This window comes from Monodelphis domestica, chromosome 8 (genome assembly GCF_027887165.1).
Source record: "Monodelphis domestica isolate mMonDom1 chromosome 8, mMonDom1.pri, whole genome shotgun sequence".
Lineage (NCBI taxonomy): Eukaryota > Metazoa > Chordata > Mammalia > Didelphimorphia > Didelphidae > Monodelphis > Monodelphis domestica.
The window spans coordinates 12,022,069-12,035,735 of record NC_077234.1 but is presented as its reverse complement, the minus strand read 5'-3'; the positions used below and the strand labels follow the sequence as shown (position 1 = coordinate 12,035,735).

The window sequence follows — 13,667 nt, the reverse complement described above, 5'->3', positions numbered from 1 at the left end:
CGTTGGTCTTCCTGTCCCCACTCTTTACTCATTCCTAAAAATAATGTCCCTCAAGCACAAAATGGTCACGTAGCCCCCCACTCACCCGAGTATTACCTCTAAGATCCAGGAGAAACTTCACCCCCTGAACTTTTTTTTAAACCTTTACCTTCTATCTTAAAATCAATACTGTGTTCCAATCTGGCCTCAGACACTTCCCAGCTGTGTGACCCTGGGCAAGTCACTTAACCCCCATGGCCTAGCCCTGACCACTCTTCTGACTTGGAGCCCATACACAGTGTTGATTCTAAGACAGAAGGTGAGGGTTTAAAAATAAAATAAAACAAATACTGTGTATTGGTTCCAAGGCAGAAGAGGGTAAGGACTGGGCCATGGGGGTAAAGTGACTTGCCCAGGGTCACACCGCTAAGAGATCAGATTTGAACCCAGGACCTCCCATCTCCAGGCCAGGCTCTCAATCCACTGAGCCACATGTCTGCCCCCTCCATTGGGCTTTTAAAAGTCTTTCACCTCCCTGGTCCAACCTATCTTTCAAGCCTTCATAGACATTGTTCTCCCTTCTGCATCCTCTTGTTCAGCCAAGCTGACCTCCTCTCTGTTCTTCCCAGACCGTCTCCCAGCTCCTGGCCTTTGCCCCAACCATTCCCCACAGCCGAAATGTTCCTCCCTCCTTAACTCTGCCAGAAACAAGCCCCCTCTTCGTTCTGGGTGCAGCTCAGGCTCCACCATTTGGGAGACGCCCCTCCAATGGTGGAGCCCCCTCTTCCTTCAGGGTGCAGCTCAGGCTCCACCATTTGGGAGACGCCCCTCCAATGGTGGAGCCCCCTCTTCGTTCTGGGTGCAGCTCAGGCTCCACCATTTGGGAGACGCCCCTCCAATGGTGGAGCCCCCTCTTCGTTCTGGGTGCAGCTCAGGCTCCACCATTTGGGAGACGCCCCTCCAATGGTGGAGCCCCCTCTTCCTTCAGGGTGCAGCTCAGGCTCCACCATTTGGGAGACGCCCCTCCAATGGTGGAGCCCCCTCTTCGTTCTGGGTGCAGCTCAGGCTCCACCATTTGGGAGACGCCCCTCCAATGGTGGAGCCCCCTCTTCGTTCTGGGTGCAGCTCAGGCTCCACCATTTGGGAGACGCCCCTCCAATGGTGGAGCCCCCTCTTCCTTCAGGGTGCAGCTCAGGCTCCACCATTTGGGAGACGCCCCTCCAATGGTGGAGCCCCCTCTTCGTTCTGGGTGCAGCTCAGGCTCCACCATTTGGGAGACGCCCCTCCAATGGTGGAGCCCCCTCTTCCTTCAGGGTGCAGCTCAGGCTCCACCATTTGGGAGATGCCCCTCCAATGGTGGAGCCCCCTCTTCCTTCAGGGTGCAGCTCAGGCTCCACCATTTGGGAGACGCCCCTCCAGTGGTGGAGCCCCCTCTTCCTTCAGGGTGCAGCTCAGGCTCCACCATTTGGGAGATGCCCCTCCAATGGTGGAGCCCCCTCTCCAAGTGATAGTTTTTCACTTCTCTGTAAGGATTTGTATTTCTTTACTTTATCCTTGTAGACTTGCCCCCATTGGCTCCCCATTCCAGTGACATCCTCTGAGCGCAGGGACTTCCATCCTCCGGGCGTCCTAGCCCATGGCAGGTACCCACCGAATCCTTGTTGGCGGATTCTTTGGCGCGTCCTTCTAGCTGGGATCCTCAAGAAGTCTCTCCCCACCAACGGGGCGGATCTTCCTCTTCTCTAAATGGGAAGAATTCTTCGGCCGGCCGTCTGCCTCGGAGGGTGGTTGCGAGGAAGCGTGCCGGCAGGGTGAGTTCTCATCATCTAGAACCTGCTGCCTCTGTGCCACAGTCCAGGAAGAGCGGCCCAAGGGAGGGGCGCCATCCCCTGGCTGCGCCGTTGGACTGTGGCAAGAGGAAGGAGAAAGGAAGCTCCCCTTGGCTGCCTCCTTGGCTGCCTTGGTGGGGGCCAGCCCGGGCATGGCTCCGTCCCTTCCTCTTCTCAGCCGTAGACCAGCCTCGAGGGCCACCAAGCCTCCCATCGGTTCACCCAGAGAAAACATGGCGCCTGGCCAGCTTCCCTGTCCAGGAGGGGCCTTCTGAAGTCCTGCTTCCAGGAGGCAAGAAGCACAGGAGCTCATGGACGGAGAAGCTTCCTTTGAAGCAGACTTGCTATTCTTTAGTCTCTGCGAATGCCTTTTATTAGGAGGGCTTCTTGTGCCTTCCTTTCTTTGCTCTTTAATGTGCTTTTAGTGCCGGATGGATGACGTCATCTGCAGAATTCTTTCTATTTGAAGGAGTGTGTACACCCTAGTGATGGATTCTATGGGGCAATCGCAGGATGTTGTCGTACATGCAGTGCTCCAAGTATCCGTCGACAGACTGTGCTGTTGCCATTCAAAGGGAAAGCAAAGCCTGTTCTCCTGTCTCAGGGAGGCAGCCCGGACTGCCCTTCATTCCCGTGTCGGTTTGGCCCAAACGTGCCGTCCGAGTCAGCTGATGATAGCGATGAAAACAAGGCGCTCCATGAGCCCCTGAGGACGTCTCCCGATCTGCAGGGAGGGGAGAAGTTCGCATCCTCCGTGTCAATTCCGTTGCCTCCGTGGCTTCGCGTGCGGCATTGATCGGGGCATTCGAGGCCTCCCAAGCTCCGGGAATGCTCGGTCTGTCTTCCCAGAGCACTGACCCATTTATTGCCCAGAGCGAAGGAGCATCAGCACAGAACCTGGACCTGGAAAAGACTTCATTCGAGTTGGATTTTGAAAGCGAGGGAATGAAGAGACGTTCTGGACAATTGGGTACATGGAGGCACATTTCCTCAAGGGGAGGCGAAGGGACCTGTCTCTGGGCTTCGGAGCCCCTTCCCAAAGTCCTCCCTTTCACGGTCAAATTCAGAGAAACCCTAGAAGGCTGCCATGATGGGAGAAGCCGGTTATTGTCTCCTACACTAGAACCAATACTGAGTATCGATTCTAAGACAGAATGAGGGTTTTTTTAAAAAAGGAAGACTTAATAACTGTGCATTGGATCCAAGGCAGAAGAGTGGTCAGGGCTAGGCCATGGGGGTCAAGTGACTTGTCCAGGGTCACCCAGCTAAGAAGTGTCTGAATTTGTGGTGGGGGGTTTAAGTGAGCCCCCAGTGTTCGGGAAGGGTACCTTTTGCAAGAATGCAAGACTGAAACTTAGCTTAACAACCAAAAAAGAGAACTGCCTGAATTTAGAAGGGAATGTTGAGAATGGCCAGGAGGACAGCATCGGTGGAAAGCTGTTCCCAGAGGACATCAGCTCTGGGGTCTTTCTATTCTTTACAACAGTGAAGATGGGACTCTAGAGTGAGGGGGTGGGGAGCAGGGGGGAGGCTGGTCATCTGACCGGGGTCTTCCTGAAGACATAGATTAGGGGACAGGACAGGCAGATGTCTTGGATACAAGCTGATGGTATCAAGGCACTGCCTGGAGATGCATCTCTCTGTCCATCTCAAATCTAAAGGAGGATCCAAGGAGGAGAATCCTCTCTGGGTCTTGTAGGAGTTATCAGATGTTTGGCGTGAGGAGTCACAAGGATGTAAGGGAGCAAACGAATGTCCCTGCTTACAGTTGACCTGAAACACTTCTGTAATTTGGGGGTACACTGGCCCTTGCCATCCCCAGATTTGAACCTGGGACCTCCTCTCTGGACCTGGCTCTCAATCTCCTGAGCCTCTTCCCCCACCCCTTTTAATAACTTCTAAAATTCTTTTGCATTTCTGGATTGAAGAACAGCTAAGATCATCACAACCCTCCCAGGACCACAGAATTTTGAGTCAGGAGAGACCTTGGTCCCTTATTTTACAGATGTGGAAACTGAGGCCCAAAGGGCTTCAGTGACTTGGCCAAGGTCACACGGGTGGTCGATGAGAACTGGTAAACTTATTCACAGTTCCTGAGAAAGCCAGTTCCGAAAGCCTTCTCGGAAAGGCCGGTCGCCTGTTTTCATCCCTAACAGATTCCCTCAGTGAAAATGGCACAACTTACCTCCTTCAGCGCCAAGCCGGCTCTTTGTCTCTGGGCAAACCGGAGCTGTCCTCAGCACCCGCAGTTTGGCCCTGGACCGTCAGGCTGAAGCCCCGCAGCCGGAATCTGCAGCGAGAGCCGCGTCACCCCATTGGCTCCCCGGGAGGATCCCCGCCGACAAAATCGAATGGGAAAAACTAGTTTGCCCTCAGCGCCTCCCTCCCTTCGGCCCTTCCCCCAGCCCGGTACGCGAGAACGCGAGAATGCGAGCCCTCGGACCAGAGAAAGCGATGGGAGGGATGGCGAGATGCTGGGGCTCAGCCCCAGGCTCGGAGGTGCCTCTGCAGCGGGCTGGCCGAGCCGCGGGAGAGGGCAGGGCAGCCAACGCGCAATGCGGAGTCCTGATGGATGTTACCTAGCGCGGAGGGAACCTGGCAGAGCCCCGCCGCCAGGCAGGGGAGGAGGGGGCTATTTAAAGAAACACCAGCCAGAGCCCAATGAGGGGGGAAGGGGCCTCGATGGCACAGTGCAGCCCACGGCGAGCCCGGGAAGCGTGGCTGGCTGCCGGAGAGGAGCGCCTCCTGACAGACGCCGTGCCAGGGGAGAGGAGAAGCCGTCGCCTCCATCTTATCACAGAGGAGGGGAGGGAGGGACCCGGTGCTGTCCTCTTCCCCGAAACCTGTAACGAGGCCGGGTCCGAAGCGAGCATTTCTGGGAAGCACGTCTTGGGCTCCCGGAGGCCCCAGGGGATCCGGATCATGGGCTCCCCTTTCTCCAGCCGGGGAAACCGGCCCGCGGCGCCCGCCTCTCCTTCTCTGTCCTTTAGATCCATGGGCTTCAAACACTCGCTGCCCGCCGAAGTTCTCCTCTAGCAGCTCCTGGCGGTCCATCTGGGCGCTTCCAAATGGCTCTCTTCTCCAGTTCGCCCGATTTCGCCCCTTCCCCTCCTCCCTTCAGAAGGGCCTCCCCCTGGTTGCCGTGGCCGGGCCAGCCTCTATTTGTCCTCCTGGTGCACTTTTCCCCATCCGCCTCTTGGAACGTCGGAGTGGCGTGGCCTCCATCCACAGGAACTAGGGTCAGGAGAGGCTCCAGGTCAATGGCCATGCCAGGAGAGGTCAGCGGGCCGCCGGGTGGGAAGGAAGGCCATCCAAGCAGCAGAGGAGGACTGTCATGAGAGAATGTCCCCGACGGAGGAAGAAGCCACGGGTGGATGCCCCACGGGTGCCCCTGTGGTATGTGTAGAAGGACAGAAGGCCAGAGAGGACTGTGGGCCGATGTGCCCACGGACCCACGGACTTCTTGCCGTGGTTATTGGGAGTTTATGAGGAAACGTCTACAGGAAAAAAAATACAACTTGTTGTTGTTTCCCAAAGGCTCCGGAGTGTTCTTTCAGTGCTCTCAGGAAACTCATTCTGTGTTTAATGCTTTCCTTAGCCTGAGTGCTTGCAGAGGAGCTCAGGGCCCTTTGACACAGGCTCGGGGCAAGTCAGTTAACCTCCAGCTGCCCCAGTTTCCTCAGCTGTAAAATGGGGACAATGATAGAACTGACTCCCCAGAGTTTTCGGAAGAGTCAATGAAATGGTATTTGTAAAGTTTTTTACGCAGGTAGTAGACAATGAATAAATGCTTATTTCCTTTTCTTAATATCTTAAATCTGCACGGAGACTTTTGGGACACCCTGACATTGTCTTTTCACTTGTTAGAGATCTCCAAGTATGACCACTCAGCATCCCTAAGGCTTCATCCCTGCTTCCCCAGCCTAGAGAATCTTTGAACCTGGCAGCCTGCAGGAGGTAGAAAGAGGATTCTGGGAAGAGCTAGGGAGCTAACACAGGACCAGGATGGTTCAGGATCCAAGGACAAGTGGAGAAAGGAGATCCCTGTAAGCAAAGCATGTGTAAGACTCTTCAAACTTCAGGGCATCCGTTTCCAAGGTTCCCTTCCCAGCACTGCTTTTCTACAGGCCCCCTTCAAGAATGCCTTTATTTCTCCACCCTTTTCCATGTTGTCTCTCCCCTTAGAGCTTTCACGGGCAGCTCTTTTTGCTTGTGTCTGTATCTCCAATGAGGTCCCCTGACTTGTGAAAGAAATCACACAGAAGATCCGAGAACGTGAATCCAAAATGTAGGAAGCCTTAAGGGAGTCACAGGTTGGACTTTGCCCCCCCAGAACTTTCCCAGTGCTTGTGAACCCTTGGGGTTCCTTCCAGTCCTTGAGACCAAGAATCCAGCTGAGACCAGCCGTGACTTCCCTTAGCTTTATGCAAAGCAAAGACTAATATTTCTGTAGGAAGGGAGAAAGGGTCTCATCTGATGGGCCTGCTGGATGTTCTCTGTATGGGGAGAAACCTTGGCCCCAGGGTCAGTCCCTTCTCTGGGACTGACAAAGCAGTCTAGGGGAAAAGAGAAGTCAGAATTCAGGCACATTTGGAGTATCCCGGGCTATACTTAAGGGAAAAGATTTCTAAGGGGAAGCCTAAACTTCTTCAAAAGTAAATCCCACAAGTTTGCAGGGATAGAAGTTCCATGTTTACAGAAATGCAGGTGACCTCTAATGCTTGCAGAAAGATTTAGTCAAATGTGAAATAATGACAGCCCCAACAAGATAGCTGGGACTCATCAGAATCGCATTTTTAAGTGCATACTATGACATTTGGAGGATTAGAGAAGCCAGTTATATTGAAATTCAGTGACTAAAATACTGAAATAAGGAACAGTGAGTTCACAGACCCTGGGGTAGGGAACTCCAGGTCTGGATCCAATTAGAACTGCCCTCTGGAGTGCATTTGTAAATAGACTCTCTGCATAAGAACCAAAATGGAACTATGGCAGCTAAAAATCTGGAGGCAGAAAGCAAAGAGAGCCATTGATCCTTTGATTCTTATGACAGTAGGAATTCCAGGAGGCAGATTTAACGTTAAACAAATCATGTGAAAGCAGAGGGAGCCCTAGCATCTGTTGCATCAATTTCTGTGCCGTCTATCCCTGCCTCATCGGGAATGAATGGCCAGGTCTTTGGACCATGGCAAGAGTTTGTTCAGGTGTGCTTCCTGTAGGTGGCAGCAGCACCTCGCACACAGGACCTTTTCTCATTCTTTTCCCATCACACTGGTCCCTTGGCATAGGGAAAAGTCTTTCTTTTGATCCCTTTCCCACCAGGGAATTTTCTTTTTTCTTTTCTTTTTTTAAATTTTATTATGTGGTCAAGCAAAACCCACTTCCATATTGGTCACTGTTGTAAGAGCAAAGTCATCCATGACCAACCCAAAATAAAACCAAAGATACACGACAGCTGGCTCCCCCAGTTCTTTCTCTGGAGGTGGGTAGCATGACCTGGCAAGAATCCCTCAGGATTGTCCCAGATCAGTGCACTGCTGAGAGCAGCCAAGTTTTCACAGATGATCATCGTGCAATATTGCTGTTATTCTGTACAATGTTCTTCCAGTTCTGCTTATTTCATTCTGCATCAGTTCCTGCAGATCTTTCCAGCTTTTTCTGAAATCATCCTGCTTATCACTTCTTATAGCTCAATAGTATTCCATCACCAACATGAACCACAGTTTGTTCAACCATTCCCCAATGGATGGGCATCCCTTCAATGTCCAATTTTTTGCCATCACAAAAAGAGCAGCTATGAATATTTTTGTACAAGTAGGTCCTCTCGCTTTTCTTATGATCTCTTTGGGATACAGGCCCATCGGTGACATTACCAGATCAAAGAGTACGCACAGGTTTATGCCTTTGGGGCATAGTTCCAAATTGCCCTCCTGAATGGTTGAATCGGTTCATCACTCCACCAACCATGCATTAGTGTCACCAGGGAATTTTCAAGTCCCAGAAAGTGTGTATATGCCAAGTCTGAAAACAGCCAATTGCCCCCTTAAGAAACTTCCAGTCTCACTCTCCTCCACATAGGCAGGCACTTGAATTTTTTTATAGCCACCTAGGAAAGGAAGATACAAATGGCCCTGCTCCCCATTCTACTGCAGATGGGGATGGGGTAGGGGAAATCTTTCCAGATGGGCAAATACAGAATATACACAGAATTAAATATAATTGATTTTGGCTTGAGGAGTGACTCTAAGAACTAAGGGAATCTTAAAGGAGGAAATACTTAAGCAGAGCTTTGGAGATTCCTTTCCTGGGTAAAAAACAAAACAAAACTGACCCAGCTCCCCTATAGCCATTAACTCACATCCACTGACATGCACCTCGCTTGGACTGGGTGCACACAAAGGGAATGATCCTTCTTGGCTGTGTCAGCACACCTGCATACAACTGCTCCATGCTCTGTGCTTGCCTGTACTCACACCCCACTGTGCTCTTGGAGTTACAGTCATAGAAAGCTACAACTGGAAAAGTTATCAATTCTAATCTCTTTTTATGGATGAGGAAACTGAGGCCCAGGAATGTTAAGTGACATGTCCAAGACCACACAGGTAGAAGGTGCAGAGCCAAGATCTGAAGTCTTATCCCTCTTCTAAAATGAACAGTTTTCTTTCTGTCCCACCTCCAGCCAAGCCAGAGCCTGGCCACAAACTGAAGCCTGCAGGTGTGTGCCTGTCGGTGACCACAGGCTGTACATCACCCAGTCCTAGTGGGAGAGCGACACTCCTGGAGATAATCAACGGCTTACGGCATCAGAGACATGAATTGTTTCTCCATGACTGTGTCTCGACAGCTCATCATCCTGACATTTGTGCTGTCTACATATTCTTGAGGGGAGCTTAGTTTATCTAGGAAGGGGGTGTATAATTGGGGGAGATGGTGCCAGGTTTAGAGAGGAAATATTCTTTTGCCCTCTTTCTTACTATTCTGCCTCTGCTTTAAACAGATGGTCACTAACAGCTGTAGACACATTGGTGGGAGATCCTGAACTTTAAAAATTATTTATTTATTTGTTTGTTCATTTCAAACCTTCACCTTCCATCATAGAATCCATACTGTGTATTGGTTCTAAGGCAGAAGACTGGTAAGGGCTAGTCAATGGGGGTGAAGTGACTTGCCCAGGGTCACACAGCTAGGAAGTGTCTGAGGCCAGATGTGAGCCTAGCTCTCAATCCACTGAGTCACCCAGTTGTCCCCTAAAAATTATTATTATTATTTTAAGCAGATTCAGAACAGTATTTTGAAGTGGATGCAGTTTTCCTGGAACCCTAAGGAAAAGGAAACACTGTCTCAGGTACTAAATTATTGTCACAAATGTCCAAAGGCATAGCCAAAGTCGCTGGTCCTTTAAATGAATGGGTGAATGATAAAATGAAGGAAAGAAGGAATGGATAGAAAGACATTTTATTAAGATTTTATTAAGTGCCAAGTGCTAGGGATATAAATAGAAAAGTAAAGAGAACCTGTCCTTAAGATACTTATATTGTAAAGGGGCAGATAACACACATAATGTGCTGAAAGTCAGCTGAAGGACCATGGAGGTCCCTAGGGTAGGGCAAAGCACCTGGGAATCTATCCTTAGTTTTATTTCATTGGATAAAATTGTATGTGTTGAGCCTCTTCATTTTAGAGATTAAAAACAAAACCCTCCAGGTCCAGAGGGGGGCTTGTCCAAGGTCACTCATAGTAATTATCAAAGGCAGAATTTTAAGTTTATTAATTTAGAATATTTTCCCATGATTACATGAATTATATTCTTTCCCTCCCCTCCTGTAGCCAATGAGCAATTCTACAGGGTTTTACATGTGTCGTTGATCAAGACCTCTTCCCATATTATTAGTATTTGCACTGGGGTGATTGTTTAGAGTCTAAGTCCCCAAACATATCCCCATCAAATCATGTGATCAAGCAGTTGTTTTTCTTCTATGTTTCTACTCCCACAAAGGCAGAATTTTAACCCAGGTCTTTGGACTTCATGACCTCTAATCCCTTAACCCCTCAGTTCTCTCCCAGGCCACTCTCTCCTCTTTTCCCCATTTTCACTGCTTGGTCAAGCAATTTAATTCCACATTGTTCTCCTCTCTTGAGTCTCTAGCCTCCTTATCACATAACTGATGAAGTTTCAGCCTGGATTACTACCACCATTCACCACCTCTGCTCACATACATTCTGCTAAATAAAGGTAGAGAAAATCATGTGACTGCTACAAATTCATGTTATATAATCTCAAATGGGCCCTCACTGCTGTTAGGCAATCCTACCAGACCTCCCTTATCAACTCACTAACCCACTCTGCCAAAGCTCTCCCACATCTTTTCATCTTTCCTCATACCTCTCTTGGCTCTCCCTCCCTCCATCCTCTCAGCTGAGAAGCTTATCTCATATTTTACAGAAAAAAATTGAGGCTGTCCACTATGGATCCCCTCTTCTCCCTCTTCTTCGTGTCCTATCACTGAGGGGTCTTCACCACCACCCCCTCCCCTTCTCCTTCTTCCCCTCTGTCTCACATGATGAAAAGACCTTCCTACTTACCAAGGCTACTTGTCCTAGATAGTCTATTACAGTACATATCATTCAACAGATTACTCCCTCTATTTTCCCACCCTTTCATTTATCTTCCAACTCTCCCTCTTTACTGATTCCTTCTCTTCTGCCTGCAAACACACCCCTGTCTCTCTGACCCTCAAAAATGCCCTTAGTTGATCCTGCCATCCTGGCTAATGATCGTCCTGTTTTTCCTCTAGTGTTTGTGACTAAGGTTGTCTACACTATCCTCTACTTACCTCTTAATCCCTTTTGTTCTATTAAACGCAACCCCAAGGAGAGGTCCCTATCTGGAGAATCGGTGATTCTTTAGTCAGCCCTTACTTTCTCCCAGAGCGTTAATCTCCCTATCCTCCCTTCCTCTCTGGGTTCAGGCATAGCCACCAACAAATGAAGGTCTAGTCCAGCTATTTGGTTTATACCTTAAGGGAAAGGATCACAAGGGAGTCTCAGCAGGATCAGGACAAACTAGCCTGGTTCTTTGGATGCTCTTGGAAAGATCTCCCTGGCAGCAAGTGGGGAATGATGCATCAGTCATTTTTTTAATAAGGTATAGAGTATACAAAGGCAGATGGTCCAGCTTGGAGATTGGGGTGGAGAAGGGAGGTAGACACCTTAGGAAAGATCTGGGAGAAAGAGAAGGGCACACAGAGTCACTCATGTCATTTGGATTGAAGTTGAGAGCATTTGAAGGCAACATAAACTAAAAACAGTTGGAAGAGTATTCAAAGAGCAGGATTTGGGAATTCCATTATTCTAGGGTTCTAGTAGGGGAGGATAATCTAAGGCTTGTCCATACTACTTTAGAGCTCACTTATTAGCATACCAATGTCATCTCAAAGTGATCAATCCCATCTTCTTTTTAAACCCTTACCTTCCTTCTTAGAATCAATACGGTGTACAGAAGAGCCATATGGGCTGGGCAATGGGGGTTGTGACTTTATAACACATGGTTATAAAGTGTCTGAGGTCAGATTTGAACCCAGGACATCCCATCTCTGGGTCCATCTCTCAATCTACTGAGCCACCTCGTTGCCCCATCAATCTCATTATAAGGATGTCTCATTAGCCTAATGCTTCTCTAGTTTTCCTACTTATTGCTGGTGTTTATCGGCAGTTTGCAAACTGAATGGGGTTTAGCTGGCTTCTTAATTTAGCAATAGTCTCCAGATGGGGCTTTAATTAATTTTGGATTGTGGGTTTTTAAATTAATAATCAATAACTAAATATTATATTTTAATAATAATAACTAAAACAAAAGAACTGCCTTACTGAATTCAGCTAGGTCGCAGGTCCAAGAGAGTGAGAGGGAGGAGTTATAGCCACTTAAATACAATCTCGCAAAACATGGGGACACAGGACAATGGAATTTTGGGAAATACTCAGGGAATTCTGGGGATGAAGTCCAAAAGTTCAAAATCTCCATTTATACAATGCCCCCCTGTGATCTTATTGGGAAATCAGTTTCCCCAAAAGGATCATGGAAACATAATCAACTTTAAAATTGCAATAATTTGTGGATAAAAGGAAAAGAGAACAAAACCAATAATTACTAGGTTGACAAAAAGCCCGTTTTGGCAAGTGGTGTCTGTTTCCTCTTTCACTTTCATTCCTGTATCCTTTTTATTGTTACTTTACCATAACTACTTACTACACTAATTGGTAGGGGCCATAATAAAATACAGTTTCAACACACATCTAATCTGGACCACTGACCTCTCATTTGCCAAATCCAATGGTCTTTCCTCAATTCTCTTTTTTTTTTCAGCTTGTCTTTAGCCTTTACATTGTGGATGGATCACTCCTCCTTGACCCTCTCTTCCCTCTAGGTTTTTAGGGTGCTCTTGTCTCCTGGTTTTCCTTCTACCTATCTGACCTCTCCTCATCTCTTTTCTTTGCTGGATCCTCCTTACTATAGGCATCCCTCAGAGCTGTCTCAAATTCTGTCCCCTTCTCTTCTCCATCTACACTACTTATCTTAGTGGCTTCATTACCTTTCATGGATTTTATTACCATCTCTATGCTGACTTCTCAAATCTAACCATCATGCCCCAAACGCTCTGTTGATTTCCAATCCTACATCTCCAATTCCCTTTGAGCTATCTCTAACTATGTTCAGTAGACATCTTAAATTCAACATGTCAAAATGGGACTCATTATCTTTCCCCTTAAACCATTCCCTTCCCTCTATCCCTTCCCAATTTCCATCACCATCCTGCCAGGTCTTCAGTACAGGTTTCATCATCTGTCCCATAAACTCTAGTGGTTTCCTGTGGTCTCTAGTAGCAAATGCAAAATCCTCACCTTGGCATTCAAAGCCCTTCATATCGCAACACTCTTCCACCTTTTCAGTCTTCTTATGTCTTACTGGCATCCCAGCTGTTCTGTGAACCAGACACTCTATTTTTAGCTCCAGCATTTTCTCTGGCTTTCCTCCCATGCCTGAAGCATTATCCCTCCTCTGTTCCCACCATTGACCCCCCTGGCTTCCTTTAAGTTCCATCTAAAATTCCACCTTCTGCAGGAAGCCATCCCCAATCCCTCTTAATTCCAAGTCCTTTCCTCTGTTAATTTCTTCCTATTTTTCCTGTATATTACCTGTTTGTATATATTTGTTTTATTTATTGCCTCCTCCATTAGACTGTAAACTTTGTGTTTTTTTATCCTCAGTATTTAACACAATGCCTGGCATATACAAGATGCTTAATTAAAAGTTTATTGGTTGATTAACCTAAATTCTCTGAACCTCAACTTACTTGTCAAAAAAATGGGAACAAAAATACAGGGTGCTCCCAAAGTCTTAGTGCAGTTTTACGTTTTAGTAACTTCAGAAGTTTAAAACTACAATCTCTGAAAATTCAACATTTGGAATGTTAGTTATTTAAGTTTTAAAGTATTCATGTTTCTTATAATCACTGTCTTGCATTGTATATCATTCTAGTAGAATCTGACTTTTGTAAATGTTTTTCTGGGGTGCTGCTCAGATACTGAGGGGATTGTTTTGGTAATCCTGGCCTGAGAAACTTGGAAGATGGAGATCTGGATGCATTCAGAACAAATTGGACATGACCACACAAGAAGCCAAAGAAAGGTAGATCAGACGGTAAAGATGACCAAGAAAGAAGACCTCCTCCAGCCATCTACAGTTGGAGAAAGTGTCCAGAAGTAATAGTATATGTGATTCATGAAGACAGGGTGCCCTCTCCTGTTAAAATGAGAAGTACATCATTTTAAATCTACAGGAGTTAATAAATATGAACAATT

At 47.8% G+C, this 13,667-nt stretch overlaps 1 protein-coding gene and 1 long non-coding RNA gene across 3 annotated transcripts in view; one reads left to right on the top strand and one right to left on the bottom strand.

Annotated features, from left to right (window-relative positions):
- PIGZ (phosphatidylinositol glycan anchor biosynthesis class Z) overlaps positions 1-5,334 on the bottom strand; it is a 21,658-nt gene extending 16,324 nt beyond the window's left edge. For both annotated transcript variants that reach the window (XM_056808259.1, XM_056808261.1), the window contains exon 1: positions 3,994-5,334. The gene's annotated coding sequence lies outside the window, so the exon portion shown is untranslated. The remainder of the gene's footprint in view (positions 1-3,993) is intronic.
- Positions 1-13,667, top strand: part of LOC130455923 (uncharacterized) — a 15,607-nt gene extending 1,940 nt beyond the window's left edge. Inside the window, exons 2-5 of the long non-coding RNA XR_008914198.1 lie at positions 5,676-5,854; positions 9,085-9,153; positions 9,955-10,041; positions 13,388-13,667. This is a non-coding gene — a long non-coding RNA (uncharacterized LOC130455923). The remainder of the gene's footprint in view (positions 1-5,675; positions 5,855-9,084; positions 9,154-9,954; positions 10,042-13,387) is intronic.